The 23,832-nt window shown below is 38.0% G+C and overlaps 1 non-coding gene across 1 annotated transcript; it reads left to right on the plus strand.

Annotated features, from left to right (window-relative positions):
- Window positions 1-655: 655 nt before the first annotated feature.
- LOC141682748 (small nucleolar RNA R71) lies at window positions 656-762 on the plus strand. Its single transcript, XR_012559934.1, has one exon. It is a non-coding gene; the product is annotated as a small nucleolar RNA R71 (small nucleolar RNA).
- The last annotated feature ends 23,070 nt before the right edge of the window (window positions 763-23,832 follow it).

Here is a 23,832-nt window from a genome sequence, read left to right on the forward strand (position 1 = left end):
TAACAATCTGCCCAATTTGATTTTCCAAGGTCTTGATAGAAACCACTTGGCTCTTGCACATGAGCCTCAACTACTCCAATTCAGATTTTTCATTAGACTGCTGCAGCTGGAGTTGTTGTCTTGGTGTGTATTACGGTTGCTGAAAACCAGGAGGGTTATACTGCTTTATTGGATACTGCTGATAAGGCTGTTGAACCGTATTCTGAGAATTGCTCCAACTGAAGTTAGGATGATTGCGGTTGTTGGGATGATATATGGCTGGCACAGTCTGCTGCGACCTCTGAAAGTTGCTGACGAACTGAGCTGATTTACTAGAAATAGTGCACTGCTCCGTCTCATGGGCACCAACACAAAGCTCACAGACACTAGTGATCTGATCAATTCCATAATTAGCCAAAGAATCCACCTTCATTGTCAAAGCCTTAAGTTGAGTAGATATAGCAGTAGCTGCATCCACTTCCAGAATTCCGGCTACTTGCCCTGAGGTAGTCTTTGAGTAGGATTCTGGTACTCATTAGCAGCCATCAGTTCAATCAATTCATAATCTTCATCATAGCTTTTAGCCCACAAGGCTCCTCCTGATGCTGTATCAAGCATGGGTCTAGAAGTAGCACCCAAACCATTATAGAAGCAGTTAATGATCATCCAGTCAGGCATCCCATGGTGAGGACACTTTCTAAGCATCTCCTTATAGCGATCCCAAGCCTCACATAAAGATTCTTCAGATTGCTGAGCAAATTGAGTAAGTGCGTTTTTGATTGCCGCAGTCTTTGCCATTGAAAAGAATTTAGTTAAGAACTTTTGAGCAAGATCCTCCCATTTGGTGATAGACCCTGGTGGTATAGAATGTAACCGACACTTAGCTTTATCCCAAGAAGAGAATAGGAAAAGCCTCAACTTAATAACATCTTCAAAAACTCCATTGAACTTGAAAGTGTCGCACATCTCGATGAAATCTCTGATGTGCATGTTGGGGTATTCTGTCGGAGAACCCCCAAACTGAACTGAGTTCTGTATCATCTGAATCATGCTCAACTTGATCTCAAAGGTATTAGCCGAGATGGCGGGTGGAACAATGCTCGACTGAACATCATTAATCCTTGGTTGAGAGTAATCCATCAAAGCCTTCGTATTCACTTCTGGTTCTCTCATTACAATAAGAGCTTCTTCTTCAACTTTCTCCTTGATAAGAACTTCCTCAGCTACTACAAGTTCTTCCTCATCTTGATCCAGTGTTCTCTTACGAGACCGAGAACGCGTATGCATACACGCTCGCTAGAGTACCTGAAACACGACAAAGAAATAAGTAAGTAACAATGTCCGAGTCACTGAACTTTAACGACCATTGATGACAAGCACATAAACTAAAAATTAACCCCAAGTCCCCGGAAGCGGTGCCAAAAACTTGTTAGAACGAAAATACGCGCTAATATTCACGCAAGTATACGCGATCACAAGTAATATATAATTATTTCTATCCGGTCTTCTTACGCCTTCTCCTTAAGCTCTGGTACATGTTGTTATTAAAAACGATCTTAAGTTATGTTATATATATGTTGTATAATCAACCAGGGATTCAACTCTCAGAATCCAAGTAGAAACAGAATTCTGCTATCTCGACCTGGCGCGGGCACGCTGCAAAACTGCACCTCGGCGCAACCGCGCGCTACAACAGCGCGGGCGCGCTGACTCTCTCGAGAAAATCATAAATTCTGCTTTTCTTGCTGGTTTGAGTTGGTCTTTTCACGAGCAATCTTCTTGATACCATCCTAACACCAATTTAGCACCAAAACAATGCTAAATCTCCTGATTCTCTTATTAATGTCTGAAATGCAAAACACTACAAAACACATCAAAAACACAAATAACTTGAGTACAAAACGTCAATTCAAGCCTTTATAGAGCATTCTAAGTGGACATAAATGCCACTTAACAGTTAGCGTTCATAATATTTTTGGTAAATGGTGGATTTAGATCATCTTCTAAGGGCATCAAGTTATTCGGGTCAGCCCTTGGGATCAGTACCCTCTGCCTTGGTGTTGGACCTTCCTGGTCTATATTGGTCTTGCTGCAGGTGGGGGTCTTGGTGTTTGTTGAATCTCTAGATCATGCTTCAACCTTTGGATTTTGGCTTTATGAGCCCTGATCCGCTCTTATAGGTCTTGTGGAATCGTCCATTGGGTACTTCAGTGTTATTGGGACCCTTCATGTTGAGGCTCGTTACCAGCATGCCTTCTCCATCTCCTCTGATGAATACAAGTCTCTTGTAGTGTAAGGCCCAGAGAAATCTCGATCTTCGGGGATTGGAGCTAAGCCACGAATGTATTGAGGCGTTCTTCCTTGTCTTTCGCCTTGATTAGAGAGATCACTTTCTCCAACCTCTAGGTATAGAGGCATCCTTTAAAGTGGGTTTCCAGTCCATGGGGTCATGATAGTTGAGTACTCATACCCGACAGGCTGGGAGCCTAACGGCGCATGCACTTGTTAAAGATGGGGATTCGTCCTATGATGAGCAGGGGGATTCATCCCTCGAGAAATAGGGGGATTCATCCCTTGAAGAGCAGGGGGATTCGTCCCTTGAGTTTGGGCATCAGTAGTCACCGCTGGAATTATTCCACCTTGAGTGGCATAAGTCGAGTATGCTGGAATCTCAATGGAGGACGAGAGTTTCCTTGTGGAGGTTGTGTCGATGGTTCCACTAGTAGTTATGCTCCGTGTGTACACCATGATTGTTGTTGTCTTTCCAAAGGCGGAACCAAATATTGTGGAATAAAAACTAGGGTTTTGTTAGTATTTAATTCTAGGGTTTGTGAGTTTTTAGCTTTAATGGTTGTTCTCACGTTCGTGGGCTGGTTATCCTCACAAGATGCCTACGTATCTCTGTGTTGTAGAAAATCAAGTGTTGAGCAAGATTGAAACTGTATGTATAACTCAACAATACTGGTTTGGATAACTCAACATAGAATAAGGACTTTGAAATAATCTATGTTCCACTAGGATCAGTACAAATTATTTAATGGGTATATGCACAAAAGGTTTTGTTAGCTGCAATGAAGAAGACGTTAAAAATGATCCGTATGAAGTTCATTAATATGCTCAGGCATCAGAGTAATAAGGTTGGAGTCATTCGAAGTAGTTATCAGAATCAGTGTGAAGACCTCAAGGATTCCTAGTGAAGTTGGTTATATTTGGTAGAAAACTTAACAGTGGTTTGTACGGGTATAATACGAAGGCCTGAGAGCGGAACTAGTCGTCTGTGAACCAGACCCGTGCACGAGACGTCAGTGATCCGCGAAAGGAAACGGAGTATTATTTTTAGAAATACTGTTAAGTGGTTTTTGTAATCGAGAAGATTGAAAATATTTTAAGGTACGAAAACCCGGAGATTAGGATGCTTGAAAATTCAAAGGAGTACAACCCGAGGATTTACAAGATTTATTTTTAATCAATGTCGGATTTTTTATTAAATGAATAAATGGAAATCAATGCATTTATTTATTTAATAATTATATCAAAAATTAATTTTAAATAAATAAATAATCATTTGATTTTTAATTAAGTAAATGAATGAAATTTATTTATTCATTTGTTTATTTCTTTTCTGATCAAATGTTTATTTCTTTTTTACAAGCCAACCAGATGTATCTGTATGCATGCAACACTCGGTTGTTTATTTATTAAACAAAGGAATCACAATCTTGGCTTTGCAAACAGAGAAAAATGGTCGGTCCATGAGTAAAAGAAAACAATCAAGTAGCTGTTTGTTTTGTGTGGAAAGGAAATGGAAGTATTTGTTTATTCAAACAAATGAAACAATAAAAGAATCACAGGAGCATGGTTAGCAAACAAATGAAGTAAATAGAAATTGGCAGCTTTGTTGTTCTCTCTAGCAAGCCGCGGGTCCCACAACCATATACAAATGAAGTACAAGAGCAGAGCAGTCATAAGTCACAAGTAAAATTCAAGTGAATGAAAATACAGGTCACAAGTAAATGAAAGTGAAGCCTCAGGGACACAAGTAAATATATTTACAAACTGTGCAATTCAAACACTTAGAATAAAAATAAACCACGTATCCTGTCTTCTCTCTCCTGTTATCAATTTTGTACGATAAAGACATTATTATATATATATTGAATATATAACTAATTCATAAGAACATTGCTAATTCTTAAATCACATAAGTATATAAGAATTAACAATTAAATTAGGAGAAGGGTTTGAGAAAACAAACAGAGATTGGATTTAATCTCGAGTCCAGAAAACTGTCTCCTTAAAGCAGTTTCGCCCCGCACCATCCGTGTTTAGCGACCTGCTTCCCAGGATAAAACGAGATACTAGTATAATCGATAGATCGAATATACTCTCAGCGAACTTGAACTGAGCCCGAGAACTATCACCGGAATATTGAAAAAATTTAAGACTAAAGAGACCAAGAATAAAAGAGATGACTCTTATTTTCTTGACTTAATAAAACTGGTGCCCTAAGACTCTATTTATAAAGAGAGGCTTGAAAGGACTTGTTTTTCTTTTCGATGTGGTACATGGTATTTATAAGAAAAACTAAGGAATAGGTTTGTGCTACTCTCGATGTGGTACAAAACCACTTTTCATATTAAAAGGTAAAACTTTGGAACATCAGTTCTCATTCACCTTTTACTCATTTTGAGCGTGTTAATATGCGTTGGAATCCCCTCGAAGAGAAGAATACGTTCCAATAAATACACACCACTAACACATAATGTGTCTCACTCATATAGAGTCTCAAAATGATTCACAACTTAGTTTAAAATACAAAGTTTGTCCAACAATCCCCCACAAATGAGATTGATGGTCCAGTAGCACGCACCACATAGACACCACATAGACAGACAGACGCGGAGCTTGACTTGGTGATAGTTCCGGCGGTCAGATATAGCATACGATATGTAGAGAATGCTCCTTGAACCTTCGCTCGAATAAGTATATCGACTTTACTGGTAGACAGTATGACGCGATGACCTTGAACTGTTCGACCGTTTGTGTAAACGATGACATACTCATCACTATATCTTTCCTGACTCATTCAGTTCTCATGATTATGTCCATTTTGGCCCTGGAACATCGTCCTGGTTCTGCAAGAGTTTCTAAAGAATTGTGCCTCGCAATTCTCCTTTGAAGCGGCCATACTTCTCTCTTACATAGGTGATCTTTATCTTATAGAGTAACCCGCGTTTACCCAACCGAATATTATGTATTCAAACTTGAAATCCTTGTATTCGTCAAAGATCATTAAAAGCATAAAGCTTAACCTCGTACCCTACGGGTCTCACTGTTTCATCATCATAGAAATAGGCCAGGGGTTACCCCCACAGTGATTTGGTCATCATGATTTAGTTGTCCCATTGAACCAAGTTCTTGGGATCTCCAGTCAGCAAGGTTGGGTGTCCACCATGACGCCGTTAAGCAATAGGCAAGGCTCATTCCTCTCGATGATTTGACAACTATCTCTCGGTCTAACTAGATTCTCTTGTCTTAAACAGATTCGCTCAGTTTAACCATCTGGTTAGTGGATCCAAACATTATCATTTGACTTTACATAGTCAATCATGATAATTCTCGTTGAGAATAGTTGTTTAATGGTATTATGTCCTCATCATAGATGTGAGACATACCATTTCATACACAATAATGTGATCTCCCAATTTGTATATTGATTACACGATATATGCATATTGAAGACACGTTTTCCTTGTCATTTAGGAATATCCTTACAAAGTGGCTACTCAGCCTTTTAACTGCATTTATTTTATGCACCAGACTCGTATTCCATCATGAATCGAGCTAAGTTTAGGATTTGCATGACACGACTGCTAAGTGTGAAATGTATTCTCGAATGACTTTTAAGTTCTTAAAGTCAAATATCTAATTTACATACTATATTCATATAGTACAATTAGATATCTTTCGTATTGCAGTCCAAGCTCACGAGCACATATCATACACCTTAAATCTCATTGCAATCACTTCCAAGTGACCAATTTCCATTGTACTCGTGCATCTACCCAGTTTACCAACTGTGTAGCCTATGTCTAATTTTGTACAATTTTAAAAAGTACAACAGACTTGCAATCCTTCTTGAGAGATCCTTGTTCATCTACGCTTGGATAAATATAAATCCATTCCAGTTATGACAACTTTAGCTTCGTTGATCTCTTCAAAATTCACATCACCAACATGTGACATGTATCATCTAAAACTTTTAAAGTCACGAAGATTGTAATCTTCAAATTAAAACTTTTCAATCTCATCAAGATTTTCAGAGATGATCCTCTTGTCATTACTTCTCGTAATGATCAGATCACTCACATGCAATCAATTATGACTTGCATATCATGTGTAAATAACACATGCACACTTGTCAATTCTCTGATTTTGAATCAGTTTGACATCTCATATTGACATATTTCACATTTATGAAATAACTTTACTAGTTATTACTTAAGGCTTCACTTGTTATTGATATTACCAGCTTTTAGCGTCCCAAAAACCAGCAATTTCAGTTTGCATCATTACCGAGTTTAATCGTCCTTAAACTGGCAATCCTTATTCACATAGCAACCAATTTTGAGCGTCCTCAAAATGGCAACCATGTCATTTATTTGAAGCCATTGCTTATCATAGCAATATCAAATTTAATATGCCATTATTTCGTGTCAATGTTGTTTCACTCAACATGATCACCGAAAATACAGATTTTCTACTCTTGATTTATCTAGAGCAACCCTCGGGTTCACGTAAATAGATATTTCTCCAAATATCTATTTAGAAAGACCATCTCAATGTTCATTGATGCACTTTTAAATTTCACAATACGATAATTTTAGTATCATCTTAATGAACCTTATTCTCAAAACTCGAGAATATTTCATAAATTATATAAGGTCATCACTTTCGACTGTAATATTTTTTGTATCAGTCTGACCTTATACTTCCTTCAGACCCAGATATATTTTCCCAATTTAAAAATTCATTTGGGTCCTAATGCTTCTATCTCGTAAGAAGATCTATATATTTTTTAAACAAGATTCTGTCAAACAGAACCACTCTCTCTATTTCTTAACATCCTTTCCCCCACAAAGGACATAGAGAGAACATGCACAATCCATTTTCTAGTACACGTGCTAGAAAATCTTGATTTATTGTCTCTCAGTAATAGTCAAATTTTCTCTTGATATATTCACTTATCAAGAAATTATACGAGAAGCGCATTGCTTCTATTAAATTTACGAGTTCACCTTCAAGCAAATTATCAAGACATTCGGGACTAGCAATTATCCAAGTCTTTTGCTCTCTGCAGGTTCATCCTCACATTCATCCAATAACTCGTAAGTTCATTTAGATGACTTTTAATTACAGATCTACTAGGATCTACTAGCTTATCGCATAAGCATTCCTAAACTCTGTAATAGTATTCTTACGAATCTCAAAAATTAGATTCATATATCGGATATTATTAGACTCAACCATTGTCTATGTATCCATCCAAAATATCTCAATTGATTTTGGATCTCATGCTACCAACAGAGGTATTGGTATCAAGTTTCGAGATACCCCCACATTTCAATTATTTTCAAGAATGTTTCATTACATTCCACTATTCATAGAAAATTCAATAATTTTCTATTTTAGATACCCCCACAATTTTAATATTTTACAGAATGTCAGAAAATATTCCAAAACTAATAGGAAATTTAATTATTTCCTTCTGTGGTATCATGTTTAAGGAACGATTAGCCTTTCGTAACTAATATCCTCAAATTCAGTGATAGTCTGAGCTGATCACAATCGTTTTGCATCTCTCTCAGAGCGCAACTCAAGCCTGCATCTACTCCATTTATTTAATGCGAGTAAGGTGCAACGACCTCATGAATATTCACGTTGCAAACAGAATTTGCCCGGTGATTATTCATTATCAAATTTATTCACTACCATCTTAATTATCTATATTAAGTTTGATTTACCCTTGAGTTTATAGAGCACACATCTCTCTATTTAGCTTCAATATTGACTCGACTACGAGTACGAGTGGTAAATGTTTTACTATCAAACCAGACAGTAAACACGTATCGTGTCACTACCTCTCATCTGAGCAGGTTTTACGTCATTCATTAAAACCTATAAGATTTTAATATCATGTTTAAAGAACTTCCCGTGGTTCTTATCATTAAAAATTCAATTACCGAATTTCTCTAAAATATTTACATGGTTCACACGAACCTACTTTTCTGGCTCACCTACTGGTACAACCATAAATGGCCCAAGGAAGAACATAAATCTTCAATAACCCCACATTCAGTGATCCTTGATCAACTGATGCGTTAGGGTTAACAACTTTTCGGATTCTCTCCGAAGTTCAGCATAACTACTGAGATCAATATTCGCCGTATTAAGTATCATATGGATCACTATAATAGGCTCGTGTGTCACTGCCGCAGCAGACCGACACCAACACGTGAAATTACTATTTAACTGGAGGAAAAATCCAACCAGAAAAATATAATTTATGTGCCGACCCATAACCTGTACTCCAGGCCCATTAGGTTTTTTAATGTGGAGAATCCTGAGCAATTGTAAATCTGGTTCACTTCAGCTGCCCACCTCGTCACATTATTTAACAACAAACATGTTACTGCATTCTATCCAGTATTACAAGTTTGTGATATAACTCCATTATTAAAGATTAAACAATAATAATTGATGCCTTATCATCACTCAACAATGATTTAAAAATTAATCACCAAATAATCAAGTTCCATCATGAAGGGTCACATTTATGTAGCCATATCATTTAATTGCATAGCAATATCATGTTATGAACTTGCAAACACGCATGTAAACTATAGCATATACGATTCTTGTATCAGTGTACTAATAATTCCAAAATCAATTCAGAATTAAAAAATCAATCACCATGTTAACAAAACATAATAAGCTATCCATTAATAGCGAAAACATGGACGAATTATAAATTTGGGTTTAATCTACCAATTTATAATGATCAACCCGAGAGAGATGTCACCAAATATGTCCACTTGAATATAAGTTGATCATAAATCAATAACCATTAAAGCATCAATAGCCTTATAAGAAACCAATTATCCAACAACTTTGTGCTTACTTTTGCCTCTACCTGTTATGCTTAAACAAAGCACCACTTAAAATCAAATTTATATTAATTTCAAGCACATGGCAACAAGTGATCAAAGAAATTAACGCACTACATTTAATTTAATTAATTAGGCAAATAATGGCCAATCATATACCCATAAATAAATCCAATTTAAACAATCAAATTGACTTTTGCGTCTACTCACAAGAAAGTATGAAAATTGAAGTAAACTGCTTTAAGATTGTTATCAATCTTGTACGATAAAGACATTATTATATATATATTGAATATATAACTAATTCATAAGAACATTGCTAATTCTTAAATCACATAAGCATATAAGAATTAACAATTAAATTAGGAGAAGGGTTTGAGAAAACAAACAGAGATTGGATTTAATCTCGAGTCCAGAAAACTGTCTCCTTAAAGCAGTTTCGCCCCGCACCATCCGTGTTTAGCGACCTGCTTCCCAGGATAAAACGAGATACTAGTATAATCGATAGATCGAATATACTCTCAGCGAACTTGAACTGAGCCCGAGAACTATCACCGGAATATTGAAAAAATTTAAGACTAAAGAGACCAAGAATGAAAGAGATGACTCTTATTTTCTTGACTTAATAAAACTGGTGCCCTAAGACTCTATTTATAAAGAGAGGCTTGAAAGGACTTGTTTTTCTTTTCGATGTGGTACATGGTATTTATAAGAAAAACTAAGGAATAGGTTTGTGCTACTCTCGATGTGGTACAAAACCACTTTTCATATTAAAAGGTAAAACTTTGGAACATCAGTTCTCATTCACCTTTTACTCATTTTGAGCGTGTTAATATGCGTTGGAATCCCCTCGAAGAGAAGAATACGTTCCAATAAATACACACCACTAACACATAATGTGTCTCACTCATATAGAGTCTCAAAATGATTCACAACTTAGTCTAAAATACAAAGTTTGTCCTCCTACATTCTACCACTCCATTTAATCAAAGAAAGCAGCAGATTGGAAAATACTTCTCACCATTTTTACACAGCGAAGCTCTGCAGAAATGTTTCTCCGAGAATTTAACGATTTTATTTATTAAAATTAAGGAGTGAAGTGCTGCCCAATTTGATTCACACCACATCCTAGTCTTACAATTTATTACTCTCATTATTTGTAGCCTCTTTGTATGTATTGATTATATTTCGATCAAGAAGCTATAGATTTTTAGAGTGATAAAAGAACCCAAGAATGATAGCTATTATATTGGTTCTTTTTATATTTATTGCTCCGAATATTTTTATTTGGAGTTGTAAGCAAACCTCAGGGTATTTATCTTTTTAATAAAAAGAATATTTACCCTGAATCTTTTTGTGTGGTTATTTCGTTTTATTTTTGATATTCCGCTGTAATTAATTTTAGAAAACGAAGAACATACATTCACTTCCCTCTGTGTGTACCTTTTGGACCTAACAATTTGTATTAGAGCCTACTGATCGATATACAGATCAGATCCGTAAGATTAGTAAGTTCTGTGTTGGTTTTGGTTATTGCGGAGTCTGGGAGTGCTTCTGGTGTGTAGATCTGATTTGGATTCATTTATGGTCGTAGTGTTCTTGATTGTTTTGGATTGGTTGATTGATTGGTATCGGTGGATTTTGAATGTTTGGGTTATTGTATTTTGAGACGGTGTATTGCAGAATTTTCGCAGATCTGAAAGTATGAGCACTCGGACAGTTAATGGCATTAAGGTTCCTTCCTTTAACAATGTCAGTGAAAACAACTATAAATTATGGAAGAAAAAGATCACTTTGTTTATTTCAGTAGTTAACCGTGATTACAAGGGAATTTTAGAGATTGGTCCATTTGTACCAAGAAAGCACATTTCTACAACTACAAATTCAGACAGTAGAGTTTCTCAAGAGTTTATCCCAAAGGATCCGTCTAAATACACTGATAGGGATAAGGAATTAGTTTTTTTAGATGCAAGTCTTCAATCAATTTTAGTTGAGTCAATGGATTCCAACATGCGTCATTGGATGAAAGATTGTGTTAGTGCTAAACACATGTGGGAAACCATTGAAGCTATAGTGGAGGGAACTGAAGACAAGAACATATTGAATTTTCTGATGTCTGAGTACAAGGAGTTTAAATCTCTTTCCGGTGAAAGTATCAAACAGTTGCTTGGAAGGTACACCCAACTTCTGGATGAAATGAGTACACTTGGGAAGAAATACTCACAGAAACAGATAAATAGGAAGTTTATTCTTACCTTGCCCAGTCATTTAAAAAATAAAGTGTCATCCAACAGAGAAGGACTGGACTTCAACACAATGTCATTGGATGAGTTTTATGACAATTTAAAGACCTATGAAGCTGAGGAAACGCATAGAAATGTCAACTATAGGTCTGAGACAATGAACAATGGGAACAAGACCATAAATGAATCAAAATGTCCTGTAGTAGAGGAATACAGAATTCTTGAAGAAAATGTTGAAGGATCACTGACTTCAGAAGCTTCTACAAGTGGATCAAATCTAACTGGAAATGAAGAAGCTACAGATGACTATTATATTTGGGAAGAACTTAAGAAATTAGAAGATCAAAATATGTTTGAGATGGCTTCTAAATGTAGTGCACTTAAATTCAGAAGAAATTTCAAATATAAGGTCAAGTCATCTAGTGGAGACAGTCAAGATCTTGAAGTTGGAGAATCTACAGAGTCAGTATCCGGTGAATGCTGTAAGGAACAGTTGATTGAAGGAAGCACACATAAACTGAGTGATGGTGAAGAAAAGGGAGACTCTAACAGTATAATAGAAGAGTCCACACAAGCAAATGAGAAAGAAGCTTGTCTGAGAAGGAATGAAAATGGACAGAAGAAGCATCAGGATAAAGAATTAGTCAGTGATGAAAAGTACTGGAATGGTACAGATGTAGAGGAAGAAGAATGCAATGATCCAATATCAATGGAAACCTCTTCATCGCAGGTATCTTCTGAGACCACTACTAATATATCCTGGCATGATTGTAAATATTGTGATAAGGATAGAAGAGTAGAATTATTTCAACTTCATGCTAGTGTGATCAGCTTTAAAGAGGAAACAGATAGAATAGAATCTAAAAATAGATTGCTGCTCACTAGACAAGAAGAACTAGGCCTAATTACTGTTGAATTAGATAATTAATAAATGTAATGAATTCCTAGAGTACGTGGTCAAAGCCAGTAAGGATTTAGATGCTGTCCGTAAGATTCAAATAGCTGAGTTGGAATCTAAATTGAAATATTATCAAGACTCTGCTATTAATGCCGAAGAAATTATTGACAACCAAATCGGTAGAGCCATAATTGATATTGGATCCAGTGATATTGGACAGAAACATGTGATAGAATCAGAGAGTGTTGATAATGGTAAATCAAACCCTTCAGATACATCACAAGCTTCTAAAAAGGTCAATAATTTGTTATGCAAAAAGGACACTCCTGACTCTTTTAATGAAGATAAGGTGCTTGATGAGGGTTATGTCTCTAGTGATGAGGAGTCAACTGTAGAGTCATCTGAGGAGTCAACTTTTAGTGATGAACCTAAAACTCACTTAGATGATAGAGATGTTCACAAGGCTAAAATGAAAAATAGATGCAATAGAAATGGGAAGTTAGGTGTTGGCATTACAAATGAAGATCAGCTAAAACCTAGTTCTCCTAGGAAGTTATGCTTTAAATGTAACTCTGCTTCGCATCTTGCATATGCATGTACTGTGAGTAAAGTAGATAAAGGTAAATTTCATAATAAGCATAACATGCCCACCATGCCTAGTTCTCATACATCATGTCATAAATCTAAATATATGCCATGTGCTTTTAATACCTTGTCGTCTTATCTTAACTTGATGCATTTTTCATCCACTACTTGTAAGCATAATGATAAGAACGTGAGTAAAAAGCATGATAGGGCAAAGACTGTTAGTCCTCATAAGGTTAGGAAGGAAAATTCTACTTGGAAGCCTAAAGGCATTCTTAAGGCTTCTAAAGAGAAGAAGGAGACAGTCGATGAGAAACAAAAGCATGTTAAATTTGCATATGATATTATTCATAATGTGAATCTCTCTAAGTCCCTTGGACCCAATTTAGTTTGGGTACCAAAGAACACTTAATCCATAATATAGACAGGGCAAGAAAAAGTGAAGCGAACCATGTGGATTTTGAACATTGGATGTCTAATACACAAGAGTTCGAGGATAGAGCCCTGCTATCAGAAGTGGATAAGTGAGATGGCCCAGTAGTTACCTTTGGAGATGACAACAAGGGAATCACTACGGGATATGACGTGAAATCAGGAATGTCATCTTTTACTCAATATTTAAATGCTTATATTTGCTGAATATTTGTTGCAGTTATTTGTTGAGTTTCTACTTTAATAGTTTGATTTATGGACCTTGAAGAAATTCAACTTTATTACTTGCTCCATAAGTCAAATTGTTAAAGTATTAGCAGCATCACACCTCTGATAATTCATTTCAGTGGTTTGTAATGAGATTAACAGCATCACACCTCTGATAATTCATTTCAGTGGTTTGTGATGAGATTAGCAACATCATACCTCTGATAATTTATTTCATTGGTTTGTGATGAGTTTGGTAGCATTACACTATTGAGAATCTTTTTCAGTGGTTAGTGATGAGTTTTGTAGCACCATAAACTCTTGATAATTGATATCATTAGTTAGTGGTGATATATGTAACATCATAAACTCTTGATAATTCATATCATTAGTTAAAAGTGATATATGTAGCATTATAAACTCTTGATAATTCATATAATTAGTTAGTGGTGATATATGTAACATCATAAACTCTTGATGAGTCATACCAGTAGTTGGTGGTGATATTTGTAGCACTATAAACTTCTGATAAATCTAGTAACAATTCTTGTTGATAGTTTTATCACTAGCTAGTGGTGAGTTGTGTAGCACTACATACTAGAATAAATTTGTTGACAATTTTTGTTAATATTTTTATCACAAGATAGTGGTGAGATTTTGATAATAGTGAGATTGTTCAAATTTGCTTTTTTTGAAAAACTCACTAAGGTCAAAATCATGTGTGTAGCATAGTTGGACATAATTCAATTTCCATGGAGTCTAACAATTAATGAGTTCTTGACTGAATATCATAATTGGTAGTAGACTTAATGGATAGTGAATCATGTTTGATTATGAGATTTTATTTTTGGTCATTATTAACATTTAACGACAACAAGCTCCCAAGTAATCAGATGGAAGACAGCTTAGACAATCTAGATGTTGAAGATCTTTCTGATGATGAAGACAAACCTGATGTTATTCCAAATAAAGATGTAAATGTAAATGATCTTGTCAATGATCACGATTCTGATTCAGACTCTGATGGGAATGGTCCCGAGACAAGCAAAGATAATTAAACTATTTCTGGAACTAGTTCTCAAGATTCAGATTCTAAAGGATAAAATGATAGTAGTGATAGTGGAAATGATTCAGATGCAATAATGATAGTGGAAACTAGCAGAAGCACCGTCATACCATTTTTGGAACCAATCCACAAGCTTTAAATTCTATAGATCATGCTGACAACAACTCAGGGGGAGCAAGAAGAACAAATATCCACTGGTCATATTCGACATAATCCTGAAAATGCTGAGTTATTAAGAGCTAGTCTAACAAGACGTAAGAATAGTGTAAAAATCATCCTTGGCACTTGATACTTGGTGTTTTTGAGACTAGAGTAAAGGCTAGAAGATCAGAAAAAGAAGAACAAGGATCTACTAGTCAGACTTAACTTAATTCCGAAAATGTTGCGTCACCAAGAGATAGTCTACCAAGACGTAAAGAATGAAGTAAAGACCATCTTTGGCATGTGGTACTTAGTATTTCTAATAATGAAGTAAGGGCTAGAAGATCTGCTGTAAACAATTGAATATATTCTGGTTTTCTATCACCAATGGAACCAAAGGAAGTAGTGAAGCTCTTGGAGATCCAGATTGAGTGATTGCTATGCAAGATGAATTCAATCAATTTGAAGTTTAAATTTGTGGAGGCTTGTTCCCAGATTCAATGATAGATCATAATTTTTTAATTAGTGAAGATCTTTCCAAGAATGAAAAGAAGCCTGAAGCTATTTCTGAATATAATAAGGGTTGATTCAGATCCAGATTCTGGTACAAGTTCATGATTTATTCCCCTCAAAGCACCAAATCTCAGATTTAATTCAGCAATAACTCAGGGGGAGCAAATCAAGCAATATTCCATAAATCCAAGTTACTAACATGGGAAAGTAAGTTTACATATCTATTCATTATATATATCCATGTTTGTAAACTTGTTTTGAAGCTAACTGATTACCATGCTTTACATGTTATATGCAAGTGGTAAGTAAGTTAGAGTTTTTGATGGAATACATGAGTTGTTTGAACGTTTACATGCTATATGTTTTCTCTGATGCAAACACTCTTGATATTGATATTTATTTTAGCAAACACACACATCTCATTTTATTTGCACTCTATTTTTAGATCCTGTAATCTCATGTGTGATCTTATCATGACTCTGATTTATAGGTTTAGATCCTGTGCAACTAGCTTGAGTACTCTAATTACATCTGTGTGATTGTATTATATTTATGAGTGATTCTGTATGATTGTTGAGTTTCAGACCCTAGGCAACTCTGACAACAAATTCCTTGGTCAATATGATTCTCTGTTTATGCTAGAATAACTCTGTCTATTTTGTGCTAGAATAAATATGCAGCATAACTAATAATAGTTGCGATATGATTGATTGTATGGCATATATATTGACCCTATGTATAACTCTGACGATCTTGCTATGCTTATACTCTATTCTAGATATTAAATCTTGATATATTTCTTACACTCTAATTACCTTATTCAACTCTTATAAGTTTGGAACAATGTTCACTCCCTTTCCTTTATAGTGTTTATCTATATTGGACTAACTTGAACTATTTTGAGCTAATGAGCTATGATTGAGTAGCATTGTCCAAATAATTAGAAAGCATGATCATCTGAGACATCCTTCATGAATCCATATTGTGGTAAGTAAAGGTAATAGATCTCTGATTCTGAAATCACTTTGTTCTTGATCATCAAACTCTCTGATATTGTACTTCAGATGTTTGTGATCTTCAACGCCCTCAGTGGTTTTAGGAACTGACTAAGGGCCTATCAAACCTTATAGGTTCTAACCCAAGTCATTAGAACCAAACATTTCTCAAACAGTGTTCCATTACCCTACTCTGATACATTCCCCATATTTTGCTCTAATTAAGTTAACTTTTGTGAGATATCAACTCAGTAATCAGATAAAATTACCATTTGGTATTGGAGTTGTGTTGAGAATGAGGAAGATAGTCCCAAGAAGCACCACATAAGGAAGGAAAGGTCAACCCTACAGCTCTGTCTCTCACAAAGAAGTGGAGTATGTATAACCTGAGACATCTGTAAGCCCATCTGTATTCTCTCACAAAGATATGGAGCTGAAAAAGGCATATAAACAGTTACTAGGTGCATTCTCCCAACAGAATGTTATCTATTGAAAATTCTCCTGTCAGTCAGGGCATCTGTATGAGAGTCACTACCCCTTGATTAGAATGTTTCCAATGCACATGTGAGATTCACACACACAAGGAAGATATTGACGCAGCAATCATTGTCAAACCATATCAAGGTCAATGACAATCGGTTGAATCCTGGATCATGTTCTACTCTTTATCTCTGGTCTTGAATGAGAACATATGATCCTGGTTGGCTACTTTGATAAGTCCTCACAGACTTTAGAAGAAATCTTTGATCCCTAATTGTATATCGTTGATCATTAGTTATCTTCCCAGAATTCAAATCTGGAAATGATTTTGACTTGGCCAAAATTGTATCTCATAAATAAGGACTCAGATATTATCTGATGAGTTTATGAGGTATACTTCTTCATGGAAGTTGAGGGATATCAGGAATTCTGCCACTTAAAAGAATCCTAATTTCCCCTCTCAGAAGGAACACTTTTGAATCTCTTAACTGAGAGTTTCCATCCTTGAAGGTGGAAGGCAACTTTTCTATGAAAAGGATTTTCTCGCAGGTACACTTGGATGTTTGGAGCTTTGAGTGAGTGACACACTGTGAGACCGAGTGACAAACACTTGAGTGTAGAGTGGAGTGAAACACAATGTGAGATCACTAAACAGAAATCACACACTTGCACTGTGAGGAATGGTTACCAAATAATCTCTTCACTTGGTTGGTTGATCCTAAGGTTTTACTCTAAATACATTTTGAAGGATTACTCAACTAAGGGGGAGAGATTATAAAGAGATTATGAACTGATAGTCTTTCTGTAACTAAGAAGGAGGAGTTTCTAACTTTATTGTACTAAGGAAGGGATTCTTCATCTTAGGGGGAGAGATTATTGGGTTTTGGTTTTGGATTCTAAAATGTTTTCTATGTGCTTATGGGAAAATTTGAAAGTTATTGAAGATAGTTTTAGGAAGACGTATCTATCAGCAACTTTAAATAAGGGAGAGAAGAATCTATTCTCTGCTGAACCTGAATGCTTATAGAAGATATGGTAGATATAAGATAACATTATTTCCAAGTCCAGGATTGAAAGTAAGTTGAAAGCTGATTGAAGATTTTTGGATAAGGTTAGTTGAGTTTTCCTCAAAACTGTTACTTCTCCGTTATTATTTGACCGTCAGGTGTAACAGTCAAATAGGGGGAGATTGTCGAGCAAGATTGAAGCTGTATATATAACTCAACAATACTGGTTTGGATAACTCAACATAGAACAATGACTTTGAAATAATCTATGTTTCACTAGGATCAGTAAAGATTGTTTATTGGGTTTATGCATGATAGGGATAAATAAATTATGATTGTATTATTAAATACTGCATTAATTGTACAATTTGTGGGCTGCTAGACCCAATAAAAAGATATATGATACTCAGACCAGAAAGGTTAAGTCTGATGGACCAGATCAGGCCTGATGGAATAAAAAAGGCCCAAAAGCCCTGATTATTAATTAATTTCGTAATTAATTAGTAAGGGACAAATCGGATGTTGAAAAGAGTCCCGATAAGGATATAAATCCTTGGAGATTAGCCTCAAGGGGACCTAAAAGGATAAGGAATCAGTTTCCTACTATCTAGGACTCCAAAGTCCATTCTAATTATGAGACTTGCCCAGCAAGTCTCCTATACCAAGTCCAATTCAAGGACTCCCAACATCTATATAAGGGGTCTCACCCCCACCAATCAGAACTACGTTTTTTGGCTTGATTCTCTAATTCACAGAGATACGTAGGCATCTCGTAAAGGCAGAGTTAAGCTACGAAACACGAGAGCAGCCATTAAAGGCCTTGAGCTCCCGAATCTTAGTAATAAATACAGCAAATAATAACCTTAGCTTTTTATCCATAACATTTGGCGCCGTCTGTGGGAAAGGCAACAACAACCATGGCGAGAACACGGAGAACAACCAGCACTCTGGAGGAGGGAACACCATCAGGGACAACCCAGGTGATTTCATCAACCGTGGAGGTTCCTCCCCATTCAACTTATGCATCTACTCAGGGGGAAGCCCAGACAGGGGCAACTCATCCTCAGCCACAAGGGACAACTCCCCCGATTATTCAAGGTACGAATCCTCAAGTTCAACAAATACATATACCTGTGAATTCTCGACCCGTCGGGTATGAATATTCAACTATTGTTACTACTAACCCCCCTTATGGGATGCCCCTTTACCCTGAGGTTGGAGGAAGTGGATATGCTGGGCGAAGCGAAGCACGAGGGCGGTCGCCCCCCTATATACGAGGTTTGGATCCTATCCCTGAGGATCGGGAATTTTCTGGTCCATACACTGAGAGAGACTCCGAATCTTCGGATGATGAAGTGGCCCCGAGAAGGAGGCGTCCTGGAAAAGAGCCAATGGCCGATGGAAGGCAACGCCCCCAAAGCACCCCAGGGGCGAATCCCCAAGAAGTGCAGGAAAAGATCAGGGCTCATGAGGCTGAAATCCAAAGGCTGAGACGTGATTTGGAGGCTCACCAAGCCACCAGATCCCACATACCTCCTAGGGGGAGAAATCCTCCTCCTATCATAGACCTGGATGGTCCGGTAAGAAGAAGGGCTGCTGTCCCAAGAACTGATCCAAGCAATCTCCTTCCCCTTGGAGATCCTGATGATCCAACTCCACCCTTCACAGAAGAGATAATGAATGCCCATATCTCAAGGAAATTCAAGATGCCCACTATCAAAGCCTATGATGGCACGGGAGACCCCGCTAATCATGTTAGGACATTCTCTAATGCACTGCTGCTGCAACCCGTGAACGATGCTATAAAATGTCGGGCCTTTCCTCAAACCCTGTCGGGTATGGCTCAAAGATGGTACAGTCGCCTACCCCCAAATTCTATTGGATCATTCAGAGAATTAAGTCAGGCTTTTATTAAGCAATTCATCAGTGGAAGAGTCCATGAGAAAAGTTCAGCATCTCTTATGAGTCTTGTGCAGGGAGCTAAAGAATCCTTAAGAGATTACTTGAATCGTTTTACAAAGGAGGCTTTAAAAGTCCCAGACCTTGATGATAAGGTAGCCATGATAGCACTGCAACAAGGAACTAGGGATGAGTTTTTCAAGATGTCTTTGGCCAAACGACCCCCTGAGAGCATGTTGCAGCTCCAAGAGAGGGCAGGGAAGTATATCAAGGTTGAAGAAAGTATGAGGAAGACCGTAGTAAGTAATGAGCCCACTGGAGGCAAGAAACGAAAAACTGATTTGGAGTATATCGCTAAGGATAAATATCCTAGAACTGAACAAAACCCTGATTCAACCCCCAAGAAGGGAGGACCTGGGCAAAAGTTCACTGAATACGCTAAGCTGAATGCTCCCAGAAGTCAGATTTTGATGGAGATTGAGAAAGACAGAGATATTCGCTGGCCTAAGCCCTTGAAGGCTGATCCCGCCAAGCTAGATAAGGGCAAGTATTGCAGGTTTCACAAAGATGTTGGCCATGATACCGATGAGTGTAGGCAGTTGAAAGATGAAATTGAGTTTTTGATTCGAAAAGGAAGATTGAACAAGTATACTGGAGATGGAGGAGACAGAAATAGTAATGGAAGGAAAAACTTTGAAGATCGTAGGAGGGACCAAGATGATCAGGGGCGGAATCCCCAACCTAGAGGACCAGTTATAAACACCATTTATGGAGGGCCGAGACCTCGAGGGCCTGTGATAAACACGATCTTTGGAGGTCCAACTGCTGCTGGATTGTCCAAAAATTCCAGAAAGGCATATACTAGAGAGGTTATGCATATTGTTGGAGAAGCCCCGAAGAGGGCTAGGACAGAAGTAACATTGGCTTTTGATGATTCCGACCTTGAGGGTGTGAAGTTTCCCCATGACGACCCGCTGGTCATAACGCCGATAATAGGAAATAGCCCGGTTAAGAGGGTTCTTGTGGATAATGGTGCTTCTGTGGATATCTTGCTCCACGACACCTTTCTAAGGATGGGGTATAACGACTCCCAGTTGACACCAACCGACATGCCGATATATGGATTTGCTGGAGTAGAATGTCCTGTGGAAGGGATAATTAAATTGCCAACCACCATAGGTACGGAGCCAAGGCAAGCAACGCAGATGCTGGATTTTGTGGTAGTAAAGGCTAGTTCAACTTATAATGCTATCATGGGGAGAACAGGGATACATGCCTTCAAGGCAGTCCCCTCTTCCTACCATTCAGTCATGAAGTTTCCCACCCGAAACGGGATTGGAGAAGAGAAAGGAGATCAAAAAATGGCTAGAAGCTGTTATGTGGCCTCTTTGAGGGCAGATGGAGTCGGGGGGCAGGTTCTTCCTATTGAAGATATGGATGTTCGAGAAAATGATGAGAATAGAGGAAGGCCAGCAGAAGAATTGGTTTCGGTTCCTTTAAATCCCAAGAATCCTGAGAGGATGACTTTCATTGGAGCCACATTAGAGGAGCCCCTTAGAGGGAAGTTAGTAAAATTTTTGCAAGAAAATAGTGATGTGTTTGCATGGTCAGCAGCTGATATGCCAGGCATAGACCCGGAGTTAATTACTCACAAGCTAAACGTGGATCCAAGCCGGAAGACAGTGAAACAAAAGAAAAGAAATTTTGCCCCGGAAAGACAAGAGGCTATAAAGCAGGAAGTGGAAAAGCTCTTAGAGGCTGGTTTCATTGAGGAGATTCAATTTCCGGAGTGGTTAGCTAACCCTGTAATGGTGAAGAAGGCTAATGGAAAGTGGAGGATGTGTATAGACTTCACCGATCTGAATGATGCATGCCCCAAAGACTGTTTTCCGCTGCCTAGAATTGATACTTTGATTGATGCTACCGCTGGACATGAGATGCTGAGTTTCATGGATGGGTTTAGCGGATACAACCAGATCAAAATGCATAAGGATGACATTCCAAAGGTATCATTTATCACTGACTTTGGTGTTTATTGTTATCTTGTTATGGCGTTTGGTCTCAAGAATGCAGGAGCCACCTATCAAAGGTTGGTGAATAGAATTTTTAAGGATCTTATTGGTAAGACTATGGAAGTCTATGTTGATGACATGTTAGTCAAGAGTCTAGTAAAGACTGATCATATAGCCCATTTAAGGGAAGCTTTTGAGGTCCTGAGGTACCACAAGATGATGTTGAACCCGACGAAGTGTGCTTTCGGTGTAGGATCTGGAAAGTTCTTGGGATTGATGGTCTCGAAGAGGGGAATTGAGGCAAATCCCGATAAAATAAAGGCGATCCTGGACATGGAACCCCCCAAAACTGTCAAGGATGTTCAGAAGCTCACAGGAAGGGTTGCTGCGTTAGGACGATTCATCTCCAAGTCAGGAGACAAGTGCTTGTCATTTTTCAAGTCATTGAAGAACATCAAAGACTTTGTATGGAATGAGGAAAATCAGAAGGCATTTGAAGAGTTAAAGAAGTATATGGGCCAGGCCCCGTTGTTGGCCAAGCCAGTTCTGAATGAAGTTTTATTTTTGTACTTGGCTGTTTCAGAGAGCGCCTTGAGCGCCGTGTTGGTTAAGGAGGAACTGAAAGTCCAGAAACCCGTATACTATGTCAGCAAAATTTTGCATGGTGCTGAGTTGAATTATTCAGCCATTGAGAAATTCGCTTTAGCCTTGGTAATGGCTTCAAGAAAGCTGCGTCCTTATTTTCAAGCTCACCAAATTGAAGTGCTAACAAATCAGCCACTGAGAAATATCATTCACAGTCCCAAGGCAAGTGGGAGACTGATTAAGTGGGCAATAGAGTTGGGAGAGTTCGATCTCAAGTATAAGCCACGTACGGCCATAAAAGCCCAGGCACTAGCTGACTTCCTGGTGGAATGTACCATACCCAACCAAGAAGTCGGGGGGCAGGAAGATACCATACCTCAAGACAAGGGAGTCGACAATGGGGACAAGGAGAAAGAATATTGGGTTCTCTATTTTGATGGAGCATCAAAAACAAATTCCAGTGGAGCAGGGTTGGTTTTGCAAAGCCCTGATGGATTCTTAATTGAGTATGCCATGAAGCTAGACTTCCCAACAACAAACAATGAGGCAGAGTATGAAGCCCTGATTGCTGGCCTTGGTCTAGCTGGGACACTTAGAGTCAAAAACTTAAAGGTCCGTGGAGACTCGAAGCTGATCATATCCCAGGTAAAGGGGGAATTTGAGGCAAGGGATGATACGATGGCTAAGTATGTTCGCCTAGTAAGGGCTGTGATGACCCAATTTAATGAATGCCATGTTGAACACATTCCAAGGGAAGAAAATGCTAAAGCAGATGCGCTATCAAAGTTTGCTTCATCTGAGATTGAAGAAAGTTCAGGAAGTGTGTACTTCCGTGTTTTGAAGACACGAAGCATAGATGTTAAGCTTGTGGCTCCCGTAGGCTTGGGGACGTCATGGATTGATCCCATCAAGGCTCACATTCAGACCGGTTGGTTGCCAAGCGATGCAATTGAGGCACGGAAGTTAACTGTTCGAGCACTAAGGTACTCTTTGATAGATGGGATTCTATATAAAAGATCTTTCGTGGTTCCTTACTTGAGGTGTCTCAGGCCCGATGAGGCACGCTTGGCTCTTGAAGAAGTGCATGAAGGTATTTGTGGACAACACCTGGGGGGCAGGGCCTTGGCTCATAAAATAACCCGTTTAGGCTTCTATTGGCCAGAAATGATGGCTGATGCCAAAGGATATGTGAAGAAGTGTGATCGCTGTCAGAAGCATGCACCAGTTGTTAGACAACCCCCCGAGATGCTGACCTCTATCAACTCGCCTATTCCCTTTGCCATGTGGGGGATGGATATTCTAGGGCCTTTTCCTATGGCCACGGCACAAAGGAAATTTCTGATTGTAGCCATTGATTATTTCACCAAGTGGATCGAAGCCAAACCCTTGGCCAAAATCACAACTAAGCAGGTTGCACAATTCCTGTGGGAAAACATTATGTGCCGATATGGAATTCCCCGTATCCTCGTCACTGACAATGGAACACAATTCAACAATGAGGAATTCAAGAAGTATTGTGAAGAAAATGAAATTGAGTTACGATTCACCTCTGTGGCTCACCCGCAAGCCAATGGGCAAGCAGAGGTAGCAAATCGGATAATCCTGGATGGACTAAAAAAGAGG

This window comes from Apium graveolens, chromosome 1, assembly GCF_009905375.1.
Source record: "Apium graveolens cultivar Ventura chromosome 1, ASM990537v1, whole genome shotgun sequence".
NCBI classification, from domain to species: domain Eukaryota; kingdom Viridiplantae; phylum Streptophyta; class Magnoliopsida; order Apiales; family Apiaceae; genus Apium; species Apium graveolens.